Source organism: Coenobita brevimanus, chromosome 68 (genome assembly GCF_032717465.1).
Source record: "Coenobita brevimanus isolate Jiangsu-jjx chromosome 68, ASM3271746v2, whole genome shotgun sequence".
NCBI lineage: Eukaryota > Metazoa > Arthropoda > Malacostraca > Decapoda > Coenobitidae > Coenobita > Coenobita brevimanus.
The window spans coordinates 8,777,036-8,800,000 of record NC_137021.1 but is presented as its reverse complement, the minus strand read 5'-3'; positions in this window follow the sequence as shown (position 1 = coordinate 8,800,000).

Here is a 22,965-nt window from a genome sequence, read left to right as displayed (position 1 = left end):
ATTTCCCATCGCCCTTATTGTATATAATTACGTATCCCAGCTACTCATCTGTCGAACTGTTTGTCTGTCTATCACTCAATCTGTCTATTTATTTATGTATTAATCTGTCTGTCTGTCTTACTATCCATCCATCCGTACATACATTCACGTATATTGCCGATGAGTCTTGCATATGTCTACTTCTGTCTGTGTGTCCATTAATTTGACTTTCTGTATATCCATCTATCCACCCATCAATCCATCCACTCACCCACTCATCCATCCTTCCATTCCCTCACGCATCTACCCACTCATCCATCCATCCTTCCCCTCACCCATCTACCCACCCACTCAACCATCCTTCCATCCATCCATCCATCCCTCTCACTTTGCCTCTCCGTATTCAATTAAACACCTGAATTGGGATTTTATTTGCTCACTCCTTTTGTAAAATTACCTCTTCCCACTTGCCCTCGCTCACTCACTCAATTTGTTCTCGCTCTCACGTCCTCTCTCACTCGCTTACTCGATTTTTTATTCGTTCACATTTTTCCCAGGTCACTTGCTCACCCGGTTTCTCTCTCTCTCTCTCTCTCTCACACACACACACACACACACACACACACACACACACACACACACACACACACACACACACACACACACACACACACACACACACACACACACACACACACACAGCGTCTCTCTTTAATTGAATAACATCCCCAGATATGAATAAAGGTGAAATGAATAATACCACACTTCACTGAACGCACCAAAAATATATGTATATCTTTCATCTTTACTTTCACCCCTTCCATCAGATGACTTATGTAGGTATTTTATTGCTGTCTAATTTATATTTTCTTATTTATTTTTTAAAGTCATGGGGAAGCGTATGGTAGTTTGATTTAAAAAAAAATGGAATATAATAATCTATAAGGGATTTCTAGCATCATCAGAAGTTTAATTTTCTTCACTATTTTCCACCATTCCTTTAAAAATTCCCTCCGGCATATTTCGTTTAATGTGAGTGTTATGTTTCTTTTCCTGTACGGCTTAGAGGTTGAGGGTGTATAGGAGAGAGAGAGAGGGGGGAGGGGGGAGGGAGGGAGGGAGAGAGAGAGATCTGTTTTACTTCTCTTACCCCGTATGTAGTTTCTTTTTTCTTATATACGTTTACTTTCTCTGTATTATTTTTATTCCGATGAATGTGTCTAGAAAGTCTCTCTCTCTCTCTCTCTCTCTCTCTCTCTCTCTCTTTATTATCAGTGTATCTACCTATCTGCCTGTCTCCATCTGTCTATCTTTCTGTCTGTCTATCTTTCTCTCTGTCTGTCCATCTATCTATCTCACTTTCCCTCCTGTCCTTTCTGGTTCTCCAGTTTCCTCCTATCTTTCTCCCATCTCTTCGTCTTATCATCAACCCCCCTACTCTCTCTCTCTCTCTCTCTCTCTCTCTCTCTCTCTCTCTCTCTCTCTCTCTCTCTCTCTCTCTCTCTCCGGTCTTTACCTGCCTTTTGTCGGAAAATCACTTCTCTCTTTCTCTTCACATCTCCCAGCCGCTTTTTTTCTCTTCTCATTTCCTCTCCTCTTTTTCTTCTCTTTCCATTTTTTTTTTATTCCGTGTCATTTCCTTTCTTCCTCTTTTGGCTTTCATTTTTTTCCTTCGTTTTTTCCTTCTCTCTTCTTTTCAGTTTCTTATTTTTTTTCTATTTTTTTTCATAAATTCTTTTTCTCGAGTCAGGCCTTGCTCTAATCTCTCTCTCTCTCTCTCTCTCTCTCTCTCTCTCTCTCTCTCTCTCTCTCTCAAGCCGGTCGTCATAGTAACATACGCGCCAGGAAGAGAGACTCCTCATATTCTCTTTATACTTTGCGATGATGGTAGTTGTGGTAGTAGTAATTCTGGTGGTGGTGGTGTGGTGGTTGTGGAAATAGCGGTGTTGTCTGTGGTGTAGATCTTGGTAGTTGTGGTAGTAGTGATGATGGTGATTGTGTTGGTAGCGACGGTGGTAGTTGTGGTACCGTACCTAGGAGGGATGGTGGTAGTTGTGGTGTTATTGATGGTGGTGGTCGTAGAGTGATGGTGGTAGTTGGGGTAAGAGCGGTGATGATGGTTGTGGTTGTTGTGATGGTGATGACAATGCCAGTAGTGATGGTGGTAATTGTGGTAGTAGTGGTGGTAGATGTGGCAGTAACGATGGTGGTAATTGTGGTAGTAGGGATGATGGTAGTTGTGGTAGTAGTGATTGTGATAAGTGTGGCATTATCGATGGTGTTAGTTGTAGTAGTGGTGGTAAATGTGGTAGTAGGGATGGTGATAATTGTGGTAGTAAGGATAGTGGTAGGTGTATTAGTAACGATGATGGTAGTTATGATAGTAGTTATAGTGGTAGTGGCGATGGTGTATTGTGGTAGTTGGAGTGGTGGAAGGTTTGGTAGTAACGGTGATGGTAGTTGTGGTATTAGAAATGGTAGTTTTCGTGGTAGTAGGGATGAACGGTTTAAATTGTAGTTGGGTATTGCATTCCAGTTACCACCAGACGATTTTACTCAGCAGAGGAAAAAAATCAAACAGGCAGAGACTTAAATCAGTTACTCGGTTCTCATGTAATGATTTTTAGATTTTTTTTTTTTTTCACTTCCTCAGGTCAGTGTGTCATGTTTTATTTCTGCTCAGGTCAGACTTTTTTTTTTTGTACTTTGGCCTGTCGTAGTGAATGGGTATGTGAATTAAATGGGCAAATGTAGTAAACAGATAAGTGGAAGATCAGTGCTAAGCCTACAGTGTCGCCAGAGGTGAATGGAGTTGTCTGATAATAACCACATGGTGTTAGTAAGAATGAAAAAGCAGAGAGAGAGAGAGAGATATTGTTAAGGTCATCCTGGATGACCTTTAGGATTACACGTCTGTTAAAATACCGGTTAAGAAAGTAATGTACACATATTCACTGTTATGCAGTGAATTGCTTATTTTCCTTTAAGCCTTAGACCATCGAAGGCTTCCTGATATACACAGTACTGGTGCAGGTGACGAGTAATATAGTCATACTTTGTCTAGGGTAGAATAGATGTCGAATCATAAGGTGGAAGGTTTAAAGAGTGTAAGTTTTTATTTTTTTTCCCCTATTGTCGCTGCTTTGGAAATACCATGCCGTATAGCTTAGACATAGGCTATATCCGGAACAGTTACGGGACTTGCATTATTATCAGTTAGTGACGTGTGTAATTGAATTAGTGTTATTCACGTATCATTAATAGGGAGATTAACGTATTGGGTATTATGCTATCTATCCATCACTACCCCAGGCAGGTAAAAATAGCGGGCCAGGAGCCTAAATAGATACTGCTGCCTGACACGGGCCACCACGCTGGCTTTAAAGGGAACCAACCACCACACTGTCTTCATTCACACGCCTTTATCTTACCTACATCCTTTATCTTTATTTTTTTTCTCAGGTTCTGGTGTCTCCCTGATTATTTCTTCTCTGTCATCTTTCCCCTTCTGCTCTCCTCTTGTCTTCTCTTTTCGTATCTGTTATTTCTTCTCTCTTCTCTCATTACTGCTTCTTTCTTGCCTCCCCTGTAAGGCTCATCTTGTCTTCCTTTTAGTTTTCCTTTTTCTTTGTCAAGTTGGCTGTTTTTTTTTCCTTGCCTGGTTTTCTTTACTCCGGTTCTTTCATTATCATTTTCTTCTCTCTCTTATCACCTCCACATAATATCCCTTCTTTCCTCCCTCCTCTTCCGTGCCTCCACTTCCCCACTTCACTCCTTACTTCCTCCCCTGCACTCCCTCCGATACCTCCCTCTCCTTCCCCTCCCCTCCCCTCATCTCCTTCCTTCTCCTCCCTCAAAACCCTTCATCCCTCCCTCCCATCCCTCCCCTCTCTCCCTCCCTCCCTCTCCTCTCCACCTGCCGCGTAATGATGGAGGGATGGAGGGAAGTTTCTGGGGTTTGGGTGAACAGACACCACACGGTCACTGCCTCCCAATATCTCCCTCCCTCCCCTCCCTCCCCCTCCCTCTCCTTCCCCACCCCTCCTCTCCCCTCCCTCTTCTCTCTCACCCCTACCTTCTCCATCTTTTGTATCTTCCTTTCCCATCCTCCATCTTCCCGTCTCTCTCTCTCTCTCTCTCTCTCTCTCTCTCTCTCTCTCTCTCTCTCTCTCTCTCTCTCTCTCTCTCTCATTTCTTCCTGTTTCACGCACCCTCTTCCCACGTTGTCTCGCTTCATGTACTCCATTCAGCGCTGTAGTGATGAGAGAGAGAGAGAGAGAGAGAGAGAGAGAGGGAGGGAGGAAGGGAGGTGAAGAGGAGTGGTAGTTCGAACAACTAATTTAGAGAGAAGAGGGGAAGGAAGATAGTGATCGATAGATAGGTATATACAGTAGATGGATAGAGAGAGAGAGAGAGAGAGAGGGAGGGAGGGAGGTGAAGAGGAGTGGTAGTTCGAACAACTGATTTAGAGAGAAGAGGGGAAGGAAGATAGTGATCGATAGATAGGTATATACAGTAGATGGATAGAGAGAGAGAGAGAGAGATGCAATGAGGATAATGATGTCGGCTCGAGTGCTTCTCCCAGGTGACTCCCACGCTGGGCGAATTGCTGCGTGGGAGAGAGAGAGAGAGAGAGAGAGAGATGGAAGAATAGGTTGAGCAAGACACATATAGACAGGCAGTTATAGAGAGACACGCTTGACAGGTGCTTGTCTCATGGTTGACAGGTGTGAGGGGAAATATGCAGGGGAACATGTGGGTGAGGTAGATGTGTGAGACTGTGAGAGGCAGGTGTGTTCAAGTTGCAGGTACTTGATGCAGGCGTACGAGACTGGTGTGTACTGAGGCAGGTGTGAGAGGGAGGTGTGTGAGTCATGTTTTTGAGATAGGTGTGAGAGGCGTGTAGTTAGGTAATCAGGTGTGTGAGCCAGGTGTCTAATGCAAGTGTGTGAAACAAGTGCGTTGGTCAGGTGTACTGTAGGTAATAAGGTGTGTGAGGCAGGTATGGGCAGAACGGTGTGTGAGTCAGATATGTGAGGCAGGTATACGTAGAGAGGTGTGTGAGGCAGGTGAGAGAGGCAGGTGTGTGAGGTGACAGGTGTTGGAAGATAATGTATTTGTGTTCAGGTGGAAAGATTTATGTGACATTAAAGCAGACGTCGGAAGTGAGTCGAGAGAGAGAGAGAGAGAGAGAAATAAAAGTTAATGTTTTGTAGACATGAAAATAATAAAGAATAATATAGGAAGGAAAGGAAAACAAAAGAAAGACACCAGGAAAATAAGAATGAGTAAATTTAGAAATGGAAAGGACAAATAAGGTAAGAAAGAAGAAAATATATATGAATGAAATTATAAATGAAGGGAAAAATAATTATATGAAAATTAAAAGGAGAGAGAGAGAGAGAGTAGAGGAAAGAGAGGGAGAAGCAGGGAGAGGGGGTGAGAGTCGGTGTAGGTTGCTCATCTTTAGTGAGAGAGAGAGAGAGAGAGAGAGAATAGCTGAAACAGAGTAATGGAGGGAAGGGGAAAGAGAAAGAAATAAGAGGGAGGGAGAGATCAAATGGGAGATAGAAATGAAAGATGATTAGATGCTGAAAGGGAGAGAGAGAGAGAGAGAGAGAGAGAGAGAGAGAGAGAGAGAGAGAGAGAGTGGATAAAGTAGACTTTAAAGAGGAAGAAGAGAAACAAGGTGAGAGAGAGAGAGAGAAAAAAAAAAGAAAGCAAGGGAGGGGGAGTATAGGAGAGGAGTGGAGAAAAAGGGGAGGAATGAAAAGGGAAGAAGAATGGGAGGAGATGCAGGGAGAGGTAACATAGATGCAGGAGAGATATAGTTTGTAAGAGAAAGAAAAGTGAGAGAGAGGAAGAAGGGAAAGTAGAGGGAGGAGATAAAGAAAGAGAGAGGAAAGGAATGGGAAGGCAGGAAGTAAAAGTGAGAGAGCAAAGAGAGGAAGGGAGAGGAGGAAGAGAATTGCCTATGAGAAGGAAAGAAGGAAGGAAGAGGGAGGAAGAAATGAAAGGATAATGAGGAGTACAAGAGAGCAGGAAGGAGAGGAAGCATCAGCAAAAATAATGATTCTTTCGAGTTTGTAACAGAGAAGATTGTGACTCTGGTATCTTCTCTGAAACGATGATAAAGAGAGTAAAAGAAGACTGCACCCACCCATCAGTCCCTTGAGTCGAAATAGGCAGGAAAAAGTAAGAAAAACCATCAAAGAGCATCGAAAAATTGTCATGGAAATTATATAGGAAAAGATTATTGCAAATTTCTCTACTATCTTTTTCCATAATTAAAGAAATTTGTGAAAGGGAGGGGAAAAAATGGAGAGGGAAGAAAGGAGGGACTTGGAGGAAGGAAATGAAGGGGTAAGAGAGGAAAGACATGAAGGAAAGAAAAAGGGAGGTAAAGCGTGTTTCTCTCCCTCTCCTACTTTCTCTCTCCCTCAAGAGGCCACATTACACACCTCGTATTATTTCCCTACCTGTTGGCCCCTCCTCACCCCCCTTACCCCCCTCCTCCACAACTCCTCTCGGTCTCCACCCTCCCCTGCCACTCCTCCAACCTTCCTCCCTCCTCCACCACTCTTCTGTCTTTTCCCTTTTCCTTCCTTCTGTACCCACTCTTATTCCCTTTTTTCTCTCATGCCTTTTCTCCTCCCTCACACTCACCCCTCTCATCTTCCTTCATCTTTTCTCCTTTTCTCTTCCCTCTCACCCCTCTTTCCTCATCTGCTCCCTCTCACTCACCCTTCATCCTGTCTTCCTTCCCCTCACTTTCTTTCTCTAATCTTCCTTGTCTCTCCTCTTCCTCTCCCTCACATTCTTCCCTCATACTCTTCCCTCTCCCCTCCTCCCCACATCCATCATCCCATCTGCTCTCACCCACCTTTTCCTTTCTATGTCCACTCCGCCCCTTCCTCTTTCCTCTCTCCTCTCTTCTCCTCTCCACTCCTCTCTACTACTACCATCCCATATGCTTTTCCTTCTTGTTTTTGATTAGTGAACATCCCCATCCTTCTTTCTCATCTTTTCTCTCCGCTTTCAGACTCCCTTTTCCTCTCCACTCTCCTCCTCCCTTTCTCCGCTCTCCCCCTCCCTTTCTCTTCCCACTCTCCCCCTCCCTCACTCCCCTTCTCGTCTCCCCTCTATCCCACAACACCTATTCCATCTAGTCACACCCTTAGTTTCCTCTCCCTCTCCATCCTCCCCCTCCCTCCTTCCCTCCCACCTCCCTTCTCATTGTTACTCGTCTCTCTCTCTCTCTCTCTCTCTCTCTCTCTCTCTCTCTCTCTCTCTCACACACACACACACACACACACACACACACACACACACACACACACACACACACACACACACACACACACACACACACACACACACACACACACACACACACACACACACACACACACACACACACACACACACACACACACACACACTCTTGACATTTTCCTCCCTCTCCCCCTCCTGTATCTCCATCTCTTTCCTCAGGCTCTCCTCCCACTCATTATCTCTCCAGTTTCCTCCTCTCCAATCCTCTCTCTCCTCTCCTTTCCTCTTTCTCCTCTCCCTTCCTTTCTCTCCTCTCCTTTCTTCTCTTTCCTCCCACTCTTTACACTCTTTTTCATGTAATTTTTTTCTGTAATATTCTCTTATTCTCTTTTTTTCCCCATTTTAGTAGTATTTTCCATTATCTCCTATCTTCCTCCCCTTCTCCATCTCTCCCCTCATTTTCCCTCTCGTCACTCATTTCTTTCCTCGTTTTCCTTCGATTCTTTCCCCACTTTCCCTCCCTCCCCCACCTCTTCCCCCATATTCCTTCCCCTTCAATTCATTGCTCATTTTCCCTCCCCACCATCAATTCTGTTCCCACTTTCCTTCGCTTCCCTCAATTCTTTCCTCATTTTCCCTCCTCACCAGTAATACTTTCCATATTTTCCCTCCCTTCTTTCAATGCTTTCCTCATTTTCCTTCCCCTTTCCTTAATTCACTCATCCTTTTCTCCCCTTCAATTCTGCCCTCATATTTCCTCCCCTCCCTCAATTCTTTCCCGGCTTTCCTTCCCCTCCCAAAATTTTTTCCCCATTTTTCTCTCCATTCCCTCAGGTCTTGTCCTCATTTTCTCTCCCCCCTGCTCAATTCTTTCCTCATTTTCCTTCCCATCCCTTGATTTTTTTTCTTATTTTCCCTCCCTTCTATTGTTCCGACCTTGTTTTCCCGACCATTCTCTTAGTTCCTTCCTCATATTCCATAGTCCCCATTAATTTCCTCCTCATTTTTCCTCCCCTTCCCCTTCTCTTTCCCGATTTTCCCTCCCGTCCCTCTTTCCTCCTCTCTGTCCTCCACTCCCTCTCTCCCTTCCTCCCTCCCCTTCCTCCCTCCCCTCCCCTTCAGCAGCATCTAGGGAGTAAGTCTTTTGCAAACTTTTTCCTTATAAAATTGAAGTGTGTAAGTGGCCTCGGTGTGTGTGTGTGTGTGTGTGTGTGTGTGTGTGTGTGTGTGTGTGTGTGCGCGCGCGCGCGCGCGTGCATCCAAGAGTGAGTCATGGTCGGGACAAATTTAGTATACTATTCCAAACAGATGTATCGATGTATCAGTCAGTCTGTTTTACGTCTCTCCATGTGTGTGTGTATATGTTTATCTGTCTATCTATTTAGCTGTTTGTCTGTCTACTAGTCTGTCTTCATCTCTATCTATCTATCTGCCTGTCTATCTCTAAATATAAATCTATGTATCTACCTGCCTATATCTATTATAATTCCTGCCTTCCCTCGCCTTTATTCATGAGTTATGCAAATATGCACAGGAGCATAAATTTAGTCTACGTTCATTTCTCTCTCTCTCTCTCTCTCTCTCTCTCTCTGCATATCTTTATCAAATGTTTGTCCCTTCATATACCATCTCTCTCTCTCTCTCTCTCTCTCTCTCTCTCTCTCTCTCTCTCTCAACCATGTGTTTTCTCCTTTATTTACCTTGTGTCTTTTGTCTCTCCCCTTGCTTCATTTCCTTTCCTCATCATCACCTTCTCCCCTCTTCCTCTTTTTCGCTTTTTCTTTCTTTTTTTCAATTTCTTTCTTGTCTTCACTTTCTCCCCTGTATCTCTTCGGTTCTGTGGTTTTGATTAACTCTCTCTCTCTCTCTCTCTCTCTCTCTCTCTCTCTCTCTCTCTCTCTCTCTCTCTCTCTCTCTCTCTCTCTCTCACACACACACACACACACACACACACACACACACACACACACACACACACGACTGTACGTCATCCTTCTTTCCCTCCTTTCCCCTCTCAGCTTCCCTTTTCTCCCCTTCTCCTTCCCTCTCTCCCTCTCCCATCTCACCCTCCAGTGTTCAGAGTACTTCCATTAAGAGTGTACATGTGCCTGAATGCATGTACAGAGCGGGGCCAGAATATGTACAGTTGGGGACGAAAGTATGCGTAATAGTACACCTCTTCTCACTTTCCTCGATTGGCTGATATTATGTTGAAAGAGGATTGGTATATTTGTCTAAAGTTTGCCTAATTATTCACGTCTTACTTTCTTTTATTAACTAATATTGTCAAAGCTAAGTGAGGATTTTACTTTTTCTGAAGTTCGTTTAATTATTCAGCAGTTCTCACTTTATTGTCGTGGATATTATTGTTTAGGTGACAGAGGCTTGGTATAATTGTGTATATCTTGCTTTATAATTCACCTCCTCTTCTCACATTCTGTTGTTGGCAAATATTTAAAAACAGAGGCTTGGTATATTTCTCTGCCCATAGACGATTCTCTTTGATGGTGCGTCGGGGAGGTGTAAGTTTGGGGGAGGGGGGAGGGCAGCGATATGGCAAGGGACAGGCCGACATGAAGGCGATTTGTTTGTGGCTACCCCTTACGGGATTAAGGCGTCTGGATGTTGATAGATAAATAGATAGATAGTAAAGGAGGTTAGTGACTGGAAGCCCCCAAGTGTGAGGTAGAGGCCGAGGAATAGTATACGAATTTTTGTCCTTGGTTATATATAAGGTAAGGCATAGATCAAAGACTCCTATTCGGCTGCCTATCACCTCTTCCTAACCGATTTATTTCAGTATATTGATTATTAATATTTTTGTGTGTGTTACCTATCGCACTTATATCGATATTAAAGAGATGTAAAAGGCACGGAAAATATTATTGCCGACTTAACTATGATGATATTTATTATTGGCGACTTTACTACCATGATGTTATTATTTATATTCCTGCTACCTCCAGGTGATTTTGTCCTCTGTTGGAATAATGGCAAAAAGGGTCATGGAAGGCTATATCTTACCCCTTTATTTCGAAAACCAACTCCTTTACTGATTATAATACCCCGGTAGTAGCAAAAATAAAAATAAAGCTGAAAATACCTTAAAAGTTTGAAGGGATTGGAATAGACAGAATAAATAGCTCAGGAGGAGGTATCACGAACCCCATTATGCCGGTGAGAGTATGGGACAAAGTGAGTTAGGTTTTGGGGGAATGAAAGTAAATTTGAGGGCAGAGTATCAGAAGAAGAAAAACTAGGTGATTTTTTTTTTTTATTGATGCTGCCTCCAGACGATTTTCTATTTTTCAGGAGGCCTTTTCGAAGATAAATAAAATCGTCTGGTAGAGTTACGAATTGTTAGAAAAAAAATAATTGTACTGATGGAGCTGATGCAGATTGATTTTAACTCATTCACTATGTAAGAGAGAGAGAGAGAGAGAGAGAGAGAGAGGACCGACCGACCGACCGAAAAAAATACCTGTGTAAATAAATACCTACGTGTTTTCCGGTGATAAAAATGTATTCTTAATTAGCACTCACCTGTATTGGCGCTGATGAAGGCACTTTTTAGGAAGTTGTTGTGTACAGGGATTGAATTGATTTTGTTATGATTATGTAATGTTTGTTGACGTAATTCTGTGTGTGTGTGTGTGTGTGTGTGTGTGTGTGTGTGTGTGTTCTGGGGTGTGTTATATACTTCTTTTCCGAACATTGTGTAAAAATAACCTCAAAAATTAACAGTCTCAGAAACACACACACACACACACACACACACACACACACAACACAAGTAAAAAAAAAACAGTATGAGGCATGTAGAGAGTGGCCAGTGAATCGGTGTAACATAATCTAGAATTTAGCGGATTTTAGCAGTGTATTTTTTTTTTTTTTCCATTTGTCACGTCAAAGAAATCTCAGAGTTCAAAGTCAACCCAGCATCCCTTTGAATCCGATAAGCCACCACTAAGGACCTTGTAAATCAGTGTTTTATTAATGTGGTCTTGCGTTTAGGGATGTTTTGTGTTTTATTTCCAAGCATGGCCATAAGCAAGACACGCAGCTCAGCCTTCCCAGCTTTGCATTCATCTGAAGTACGCAGACAAACACTGCAAATGATAGCCAGTTATTCTGTGTAAACAATACCCTGAATCCTCCTCCTCCTCCTCCTCCTCCTCCTCCACCACCTCTTCCTCCTCCACCTCTTCCTCCTCCTCCTCCTCCTCCTCCTCTACCCCGGAGTGTCATAAAAGATTGAGAACCGCCCAGAGTACCTCGCTCTCAATAAAACTTAGAGACCGGAATTTCAGCTTGAATAATACACGAAACCTCTCACAGCATCCTTTCTAGACGCTCAAGTTAGAGGCGTGGAGTTAGTGGTAGTGGCTTTGGTGTTAGAGTAATGGTGGAGTTAGAGGTAGAAGCCTTGGAGTTAAGATTATAGGTGGTGGAGTTAGAGAGGACTTGGAGTTAGGGGAGGTGGATTTAGCGGTAGTGTTAGAGGCTTTGGAGTTAGAGTGGCGGAGGTGGAGTTAGTGTAGAAGCCTTGGAGTTTGAGAAGTGGAGGTGAATTTAGTGGGATGGAGGCAGAGGTGGAGGTAGAGGTCTTGGAGTTAGGGTGGTGGTGATGGAAATAGAAGTCGTAGTTGAGTTGGAACTTGAGGTAGTGTAGTTAGAGAAGCGGAATTAGAGTTTTTTGGAGTGTAGGCAGTACCGGTTTGTTTAGCTGCTTTGGGAGATGTTTTATGTATAGACACTCATGAAGATTTAGGCTGGAGGCTTTGAAAAAATAATACCTTGGTGTTTGGAAGTTACGAAGGATTATATTGGTTAAAGATTATGGGCACGTCGACGCCATCCCTACATACAGTGCCTACCGACGCTCTGATGAAGTGTATTGTATAGCGAAGTGTAGTGAAGTATTTGCAGTGAAGTGTAGTGTAGTGAAGTGTAGTGCTGTTAATAAGTAAAGTTGTGGGAAGGAAGGTGGTAATTACTGTGAACAAATACTTCAATTACCTGCAAGTTTTGGACCGATAATTGGTTTCCTCCCACGCTTGATGTAGGGCGGAGGAGAGGTGGGGAGAGAGGGAAAGGTGGACGGAGGAGGGGTGTGAGGGTATGATGGAGGGAGAAAGAAGGTTTGAGGATGGAAATGTGGAGGGATGGAGTTGAGGGGAGGTGGGGAGGGGTGAGGAATGGGTGTGAGGGTAGAAATGGAGAGGAGAAAGAAGGTATCAGCGTGGAGATGGGAGTGGAGAGGGTTTGTGGTTGGAGATGGGAGGGGTAGAGTAAGTTTTAAGAGTGAAGGAGGGGTTAGAATGGAGGGGGGGGGTTGAGGAAGGAGATGGAGGGGAGGAATATATATTTGAAGGTAAAGGGCGGACGGGTTGAGAGTGGAAGGTTTGGGTGGAGGAGGAAGAGGGGACGTGGTTTGAGGGGGAGTGGAGGGAAGGAGGGATTTTTAGACTGAAAGAGGGGGGGATGGAGGGTGAAGGTGGGGGGAAGGTAGGGGGAAGGTGGTTTTGAGGGGAGGAGGAGGTGGGAGAACATAGACTGATTACCGTAAGTATGACTGCCTCAAAAAAAAATAATAATAATAAAAAATAATAATCATAAATATATGAAAGGAGGACGTGATTTTTAAGGATAATTAAAGAAGTGAAAGTTGATGTAAATGTATCCAGGAGAGAAACAGCAAGGTGAGTGACGTGTGGCGTGGAAAAAAAAAATGATGAATAATTTTAAAGAATGAAATAACAAAAAATGGTATGTGTGGAAAGAACGCTGAAGAAAAGAAAACACTGAGAGGAAAGATAAATGACTGCAGAGGAAAAAAATATGTAACGTTGAATGAATTTTTAAAATGCAAAAATGAATTCCAGAGAGGAGGAGAAAGACGAATGGCTGGGAAAGGCGAAAAATACGAAGGGCAAGGGTGACAGACTTTAAATGATGAAAAAGTTGATGTGTAAAAATAAACATGAAAAAGAAATAGATGAAGAAATAGAGGAGTAGATGGAATGAGGAGAAAGGAGATGACGAAGGGAGACGAAAAATAAGGGAAAGAGTAGGAAAAGAAGATAAAAGGAAAAATAAAGAAGAGAGATTGAGATGAAAAAGGAAGATGGGAGAGAGACGAATCAAATGGGAAAGATGAATTAGAGACGAATTGAAGAAGAAGGATGAAGGGAGAGGAAGAATGAAGGGAGAAAGGGAGGAGAGCAGAGAAGAGTAGAAGAAGAAAGCATGAGAGACTATGAGGGAGGATTAAAGGAGTGGAAACATAGAGAAGAAAGGTGGGTAACATGAGAAGACAGAGGAGGCGAAAAAGAAAGGAGATGAAGGTGTGTGTGTGTGTGTGTGTGTGTGTGTGTGTGTGTGTGAGAGAGAGAGAGAGAGAGAGAGAGAGAGAGAGAGCAGGGTAAGAAAGGCGACGAAGGAATGATTAACGAGGTACAGAGGGGGAGGGAAGATTGGCTCTGAGAGAGAGAGAGAGAGAGAGAGAGAGAGAGAAAGGGGGGCGTTGATAGAAAAGATAAGAAATTGGAAGAATGAAAATAAGTTAAAGTAAAAAAAAAAAACTCGAGCTCCATAAATCAAAATACGAAGAAAAAGAAAAGGGGAAAAAGAAGATGGAGGTCCGAGCGCTGAAGATAATGGATAAAAGAGAGCGAGAGGAGAATGACAGATATTGAGAAAAGAATTATATTTGAAGAGGGGACGGTGCTAATGAGAAAGAGAGAGAGAGAGAGAGAGAGGTTATTAATTAAGGAAATGAGATGTTAAGAAAAGAGTGAGTTAAGGAATTACAGAAGATGACAGGTGTTGAGAAAAGAAATGTAGTTGAAGTGGGGACAGTGTGTGTGTGTGAGAGAGAGAGAGAGAGAGAGAGAGAGAGAGAGACTAAAAGGAAATTTGCGAGGGGACGGTGCCAGTAAGGTAGATTGATTGCTTGATATTGATAACGATAGGTAGATAAATAGATAGGTAGTTAATAAGCAAAGAAAGAGAGAGAGAGAGAGAGAGACACACACACACACACACACACACACACACACACACACACACACACACACACACTGAAGGCTGTACTGTAATATATATGGCGAGAAGGGTTGATGGGACGATAAACAAACGATAATTAGTGAAAGAAAGAGAGATGAGGTGAGGGATATTGAAAGAAAAAAGAAAGATTTTTTAGGTGAAGGAAGTACTAATGAGAGAGAGAGAGAGAGAGGGAAACCACACCGATCAAAACGTTCATAAGAAATAAAAAAAACATCAGACAAGCATAAAGAAGATAAATTGAACATAGACAGTCAGTAAGGAGAAAATTAACCCATTCAATTGAGGACGCCCTTTATTAATTCTTACTACCAGTGGGCGATTTAGTAAAGGCCTCGTAATGAAGGGGTTAAAGCTACAGTATCTCTTAAAGTTATCTCTATCTTCCTTTTCTCACAATTCCTTAAGTTTTTCAAGATGAGTAAAATCGTCTTACAATCGTCTGGAGGTACTAATGCCCGTATTCTCGTTGGTTAAGGAAGCTCCCTAACACCATTTTCTAAGCGATTTATTTAGCTTATTACATCTTGCCGTTCGCGGTGTTCCTTAAATCATTCCATTGGCACCATACTCTGCATAAATTGCGTACAAAACGGTATTAGCCACCCGTGTACGAAAATAAATCAATAAGGAAGAGGTGTTAGGGAGCTTCCTTAAATGGGTGTAGTGAAGGGATTAATGAGTGCTCTATTTAAATCGCCAAATAAATCCCTCAGTGGTTGCAGGGGTTAGATAGAAAGGAGGTCATGGGGCGTACAGGGTGAAAGGTATGAATCACACACACACACACACACACACACACGGCGAGAGAGAGGCCACAAAACGATAAAAAGAGAGAAATGGGAGTAGGAGAAGAAACAAAAAAAAAAAGATGGAAAGCACAAAAAAAAAAAAGAAAAAAGAAAGAAAGAAAGAAAGAAAACATTGAGAGTAAGAGAGCATAGAAAGATAGAAAAATGGAATTGTAGGAAAAGCAATGAAATGAGATGGAGAGCACACACACAAAAAAGAAAGTAGAAAAGAAAAGAGAGACAAAGAAAGAAGGAAAGAAAAGAGTGAGAGGAATATAAGGTGTTTGAGAAGATAACCCGGAAAGAAAAATGAGAGGGTGACATATTCCCTCCCTTCTTCCCTCTCCCTCTCCCTCCTTCCGCCCACCTCCCCCTCGCCTCACTCTTTCCTCACCCCCCATACAGGCTCTACACCTCCCCTCCTTCACGCCTCTCCTTTATCACCTTTCTCATCTTTCCTCCCCTTCCTCCCTCCCTCTTTCCTCTCCACATTTTCACCCCTCTCATTCCATCCCCTCCCTTTCCTCCCCTCCCCTCCACATCGTACCATCCCTATCCCTCTTCACCTCACCTTCTTAACTCAGCTCCCTCTCTCCCTTCCTTCTCTTTCTCTTTCTTCCCCTTGCCATTCCCATCTCCTCCCCTCACGGCCTCCTATCCCCGATTCCCTCTCCTTCCCCTTCCCCTTCCCCTTCCCCTTCCCTTTCCCTCCTATCCCCTCCCCCTCCTCTCCCACCACAAATGTCCCGCCACGCCTCTCCCGTGTGGGGGGCGGGATGGGCGTGAAGAATGGCTTGAGAGTGGGGGGAAAGGGATTGGGGAGTGGGAGGAGGAGGGAGAGGGGTTGGGGAGTGGGAGGAGTAGGGGGAAGGGAACGTTGGGGAATGGTAGGAGTAGGGGAAAGAGAATATTGGTGGGGAGAGGAAAGGGAAATGATGAAGGAAACAGAGGCAGAGTGTATGTGTGTGTGTGTGTGTGTGTGTGTGTGTGTGTGTGTGTGTGTGTGTGTGTGTGTGTGATACTGTATATAAGAACTGGAGACCAAATCATTTCACTTTGTTTGCAGGAAAGTTATGTATTTGTCTAAGTCTCTCTCTCTCTCTCTCTCTCTCTCTCTCCCTTTGCCTTTCATATCCAAGACCAAAAGCCTTTCTCTCTCTCACTTTCTCCACCTCTATCTCCTTTCTCTCCAGGAGCGCCCATCTGTATATATATCCTCCCTAATCCTTCCTCCTTTTGTGCATCCTCTTCACCTTTCTTGATTTCTTCTTTCATCATATTTTTCTTCGTCCCTTTCTTCGTGTATCTTTTACGATTCTTCAGCCATATGTGTAGAGCTAAAAATGAATTCCATCTTTTTTTTTTTAATATAATTCATGCTTTTTTCTTGCCTCTTTCTCATGCCTTCTTCTTCTTCCCTTTCTTTACTTCTTCCCTTTTTTTTGTCTTTGTGTTTTCTCCTTCATTATTTTTCTTTATCTTAGTTCCACCTTGCATGTTCTACAGCTCCTCAGGCGTATGTGTATCTCTAGTAATCTTTGCCTTCTTCTGTGCATCCAGTTTCTCTCTCTCTCTCTCTCTCTCTCTCTCTCTCTCTCTCTCTCTCTCTCTCTCTCTCTCACCTTCAAGCCTACCGGGTACTTGATCTCTCTGTCTTCCATGCTTTCTTCCTGTCGTCCGCCTTTCTTCTCACTTCCTTCATATTCCCACCAAAATTTCTTCACCCGTATGGTCTGTCTCCTCCATAAACCTCCCATTCTTCTCATTCTCTTTCATCTTTGCTTTTTTCTCGTGTCTTCTCTTTTCTTCCCCATTTCCCCTCAGTCAGTGTCCCCCATTCACCACGTTCCCCTAGCTCTTCCTGTCAATATTCCATTCTTTGATGCTTCTCCCCCATCTTCACTCCCTATCTCCCCTTCCCCTTTCTTCCTTTCCTCGAGCCGTACTCCCCAGTCTCACCTCCCACCTCCTCTACCTGCCAGCTTTCTCCCCTTCCATTTTCGTCATCCCTCCCCCCTTCTTAATCTTTCCTTCATCCTTCCTTGATTCTTTATTCCCCATCCTCACCTCCCCTTCTCTCTACCTGCCAGCTACTTTCCCCCATCCCTCCCTTTTCCCCTTTCCCCCTTCCCCCTCCAAGCAGTCCCCTCCTTTCTTCCCATCGTTCCTCCCCACCTTCACTTTCCTTTCCCCCTCCCTCATCTCCTCCCCGCTCTTCCTTCCTTCGGTCCTTCTCTCCCCTTTTCCCCTGTTTCTATCCCCTCTAAAACTATCCACCCCAATAACCCCCTTCCCCCTTCTCCCCTGTTTCTCCCTCCCCGTCCTTCTCCTCATCTTCTTCCCACACATCTTTACTTCCCATTTCCTTCCATATCCCTCGTTTCCTTCCTTCCTTCGTTGCTTATAAATCCTCTTCTCCCCCACCCCTCCTCTAGACAGTCCCCTTTCTCCCCCACCTTCCCCATCTTTCTCTTTCATTCCTTCCCCTAAACACCTTCTTCTCCCCTTTCATTTCGTTCGTTCCATCCCAACCTTCGTCACCTTCCCCCACCATCTTCCTCCCCTCTCCAAACTTCTTCTTCTGCCCCCCTCCTCCATCTTTCCCCCTCCTCAATCTTCCCCCTCGCCCCTTTCTTCCCCCCTCCTCCATCTTCTTCCTCTTCCTCCTGCTTTCCCTTCCTCCATCTTCTTACCCCTGTTCATAACGTCGATCCTTCCTTACATTTTCACCCCCTCTCCTCCTGTCAACAAATCTTCTCCCCCCCCCCTCATCTCCTCCACTTCACCTTCTCACCCCCTCCTCTCCTCACAACAAACCATCTCTTCCCCCCTCATCTCCTTTCTCCCTCATCTCCTCCTCCCACATCTCACCCTCCAGATCTCCTCCCTCCATCTCCTCCCCCCTCTTAGCCTAAAGGGGGGACGAAAGAAACTCCATTTCATGAATATTTTCGGAAGATCACTCCCTCGCGTACAGTTTAAATCTGAATTTTCGGATTTCGATTACTGCATTACCTTTTAAGCCCCCCAGCTAGACGGGGAACAAAGAAAAAGAAAGAAAGAAAAGAAATAGTCCTCTCTCTCTCTCTCTCTCTCTCTCTCTCATATGTGTTTACTTCCACGATTCCTTGTGGCCTTTGTTTTTTTTTTTTTTTATATTTTTTGTCCACTGTGCACTACGTCTCCTTTTTCTTTTATTCAATTCTTTGTTGTCTTTCCCAGGACTTTCTGACTTTGTTGGTTTTTTCCCTGCTGTCTTGATTACTGTATTACCTTTAAAGTCCCCCAGCTAGGAAGAGAACAGAAAATAAAATAAAGAAAAAGAAATGTGTTCCTTTTTTCTATTTTTCTTTTGGGCTTCTGTGTTATCGTCCCCATTGATTTTTTTTTTTTCTATGTGTATTCTGTGCTTACCGTCTCCCGGTTTCTTCCTGTTCTTTTCTTTTTCATATTAGTTTTGTGTCGAATATTGCGTTGCCTTTTTAAGTCCTTAGCTAGAATGAGTAAACGAAAAAGAAATTGTGTTCTGTGCTTACCGTCTACCTTATTTCCCTCTCACCTGTAGCTACTCCCGTTATTATTGTTTTTATATAACCTTTTTCTTGCCGTGATTTCTCTCGAGTGAAAATTGCGTAGTTTTAGCTTACAGCACCTAGGTTTACGAATAGCAAGTGGAGAGGTTGCGTTACTCGAAGCACGGTCATTTCTGAAGCCATTGATTGTTGGGATTTCTTTCAGTTGAGGTGCTAAAGAGGGATGCCTTCAAGTGGTGGCATTGATATAACCAGGCGGCCGCACTGCCTAGCCATACATACGTCTCTCCGTCCCTTCCTTCTCTCCCTAAAAGAGGATGGTGGGATACAGTGGGAGGAGAGCATCAGCCTGCAGTTCACAAGGTTCATGTTCAGAAGAGCCTGTGGTTGGAATTACTGCTGCTGCTCTCTCAGTTAAACAAAATCTCTTGATGTTAGCCCAAATTACGTATCAAAATCTGACCACTTTAGCAAAAGGGTTCAGTCGGCCCTTCATGGGAGAAAAGGGCTGAAAAAATGATGTTCTGTGCTTACCTTCTCCATTAATTTTCCTTTTTTTTTTTAGATATTCTTTTCTCGCTTGTGTGTGTGTGTGTGTGTGTGTGTGTGTGTGTGTGTGTGTGTTTTTCTTTTTTATTTTTCGTTTTCTTTAATTTCTGTATTATTACGTTGTTTCCCTGCTTGCCTTACACTATTACTGTATTTAGGATAGCACAAGACGATTTTATTCAGTGGAAGGTTGAGTGTTGATGCTGTTACCATTTACATTGTTATGATCCAGACATCCCTTTCATCTGATAGAAGACGACTTATTTCGCCTAACTGGAGAAGAAGAAAAAGAATGAGCATACCGTCTCCTTACTCTTTTCATGTATTTTTTCTGTTATTCTTTTATATTTTTTGACAGCTTTTCTTTCCGTCAGTTCTTCTCGTTATTTTTTACTTTTCCAGGTATTTTCATTGTCTGTTCTCCTGTCTGTAACTTTTGGTATATTCTCTGTTTCCATCATATTCAACCCCATCACTCAGAGAACTGCTTTTATTTTTGTCTTATCTCCAGATGATTTTTCTTCACCTTCTGGAGATTCTTAAAACTACGCGGGTTAGATCTAGCCTTATTTATCATCCTTTATTCCCTTTACAGCCAGAGATCCTTCCTAAGTGTGTTTATAATATTTTGTCCCAGACTAATTGAAATGAAAAAATGCATCGTCGGATTTAAGGGGTTAGTCATTCAGTATTTTTCCTTCATTTTCTTGGTTGTCATTTCTCTGGCCATGTTTTTTGTTATGTTGGCTTTTTGTCTTTGTTTTTATCCTTGTTTTTAATGCCTTTTCCTTCCCGTTTTTTCTGGTTTCTTCTTTATCTCACTTCCTCTCACTCCCTTACCTCCTCATCCATTCCCTCCTGTGTTTCTTCAGCTCTCCCGTCTTCCGTCCAATCTCCCGTTCCTCCCCATCCCATCCCTCCCCATCCATTCCTTCCCCATCTTCCCCACTCCCTTCAGCCCCTTTTCTCTCCCCATTTCCCCAGTTCCTTCGCCCTCTTTCGTCCGTCTCCCCATCCATTCTCCATTTTCCCAAATTCCTTCACCTCTCCTCTTCTCTCCTAACCTTCTCACCTCCTTCCAATTTTCCTTATTCTTTATCAGCTCCCCTCCTTTCTCTCCTTACCTCCCCATCTCTTTCCTCTCCATTTTTTTCCCATTCCCCCATCTTCCCTCGCCTCTCCCTCACAGTAACTACCTCACACACACCGTGGTATGCAAATCAAGGGCCATAATTAAGCTAAGAGGGAGCTGAGTTGATAGAGCCTGGTAGGAGTAATCAGATGGGCTAGATATGGACGAGGAGCTGAGACAAGGAGGAGGAGGAATGGAGGGATAGAGAAGACGGGGAGAGGTTGGAGGAAGAAGAGAGGAGAGGAGGTGGGAAGAAGGGAATGAGTGCGGGATATAGTCTCTCTCTCTCTCTCTCTCTCTCTCTCTCACACACACACACACACACACACACACACACACACACACACACACACACACACACACACACACACACACACACACACACACACACACACACACACACACACACACACGTTTAGTGCTCTAGATATCCCCTGAGCGTAGTAGATATGCCTGAAGTTCCCTGAAGTATAATGAAAAGCAGTTAAATTCGCTGCCGGAGAGTGACCGCTGCATCGCCCGTAGTACTTTCACCTAAACCTGGCCTAGAGTTTCGTCCTTGAGGGGTATATTTCACGTAGCGTAATACCATAGTAGAAAAGGGCAATGCTGTGGCTCTGTACTCCTTCCATGGGACTTCTTCGTGACTAGCAGAGAAAGACTGTACCGTGGCTCTACATCCCTTCCATACAGCTTCCTTTTTGCATCATATTTTAATGTCTTTTACAGATCAGCATTGTAGGTGGAAAGATGGCAATTTTAGGCCAAGTTTAAGTGAAAGGGGTATCGTAATTTCCACCCAGTTCTCCGGAGTTAAGGTAAATGAAATCAACTAAGTGCTGTAGAAGGGTTAAAGGGAAAATGGATTGGTAGGGAGGAGGAGTGAAAGGAAAGGGAAGAGGGAGAGAGAGAGAGAGAGGGAAAGGGAGAGAGACTGCATGTAAATAGAAGAGGATGAAAGCTGTTACGGGTGAAACTTTGATGGAGAGAGAGAGAGAGAGAGAGAGAGAGAGAGAGAGAGAGTTAAAAGGGGTTAAGTGTAGAGTTGCTAAATTAGAGAGGACAGAACAATGAGGATGAGGAGGAGGAGGGAGAAGGGAAATAAATGAGAGAGAGAGAGAGAGAGAGAGAGAGAGCGTTAAAAAAGGGGTGAAGTGTAGAGTTGCTTAAATAGAAAGGATAAAACAATGAGGAGGAGGAGGGAGAAGGGAAGTAAATGAGAGAGAGAGAGAGAGAGAGGAGAGAGAGAGAGTGTTAATTGCAGAGAAAATATCGCATGAAACGTAAGGAAATAAAAATATAGTAAAAAATGCTTACGAGAGAAAAATATGTCGGTTTAATAATGATCAAGAAAAAGGTATGGAAGATCAAGACAAAGAATTAGGAATATAAAAATAATGAATAGAAATAAAAGGAGAACGAAATTAATAACGAAAAAGGCGTCAAAGGAGGAATATAAGGATTAGAATTTGACGTGTAAAAAAAAGGCCGTAAAAATAGTAGAGAAAAAATTTGAGAAAGGAAGAGAGAATATGAAAAAAAAAAAATATGTGTTGAAGGAAAGAGATTTAAAATGTGAATGGGACAGGTAAAGGTAAACGATGTATGGAAGGGAGGGAATGAAAAAGGAGAGAATAGTGTATGTATGCAAGGAAAACTGTAGTGAGTGTGTGTGTGTGTGTGTGTGTGTGTGTGTGTGTGTGTGTGTGTGTGTGTGTGTGTGTGTGAGAGAGAGGGAGAGAGAGAGAGTTGATGGGGGATTAGTGAGGAGGGAAAGAGGGGTTTGAGAGGATGGAACCAAAGATGGCAGTGTGTGTGTGTGTGTGTGTGTGTGTGTGTGTGTGTGTGTGTGTGTGTGTGTGTGTGGTATATGCTGAGTGTTGTTTCCATGTGTGTGTGTGTGTGTGTGTGTGTGTGTGTGTGTGTGTGTGTGTGTGTGTGTGTGTGTGTGTGTGTGTGTGTGTGTGTCTGTCTGTCTGTCTGTGTCTGTGTGTCTGTGTACGTGTCCGTGTGCGTATGGGTGTCCTTGTGAGCGTCCTTATCCCCCTCAAGGTGTGATATAGTGCTCGGTCATCCCCTCCTCCGCCTCCCCCATCCATCCTCTCTATTATCTCTGGTAAAAAGGATTCCGCTTTAAGCACACGGTAATACCACTGAATAGTCATGGCGGGGAGAGTAGATAGATAGATAGGGAAGTAGATGAGCAGTAGGGGTGGGGAGGAATGGGGAGTAGATGGACAGTAGTGGTGGGGAGAAATGGGGAGCAGATGGGCAGTAGAAGAGGGGAGAAATGAGGCGTAGATGGGCAGTAGAGGTGGGGAGAAATGGGGAGTAGATGGGCGGTATAGGTGGGGAGGAATGGGGAGTAGATGAACAGTAGTGGTTGGGAGAAATGGGGAGTAGGTGGGCAGTAGAGGTGCGGAGAAATGGGGAGTAGGTGGGCAGTAGAGGTGGGGAGGAGGGAAGTAATGAGGAGTAGGTAGGCATATAGACAGTAGCTGGGGAGTTGATAGATGGGCAGGAGAGGTGGGGAGGAGAGGAGGGAATGGGGAGTGGGTAGACATGCATATAGATAGAGAAGTAGGTAGGAGCTTAAAGAAATGGGAGTAGGTAGGGGTGAAGATAGGGATGTCGTTGG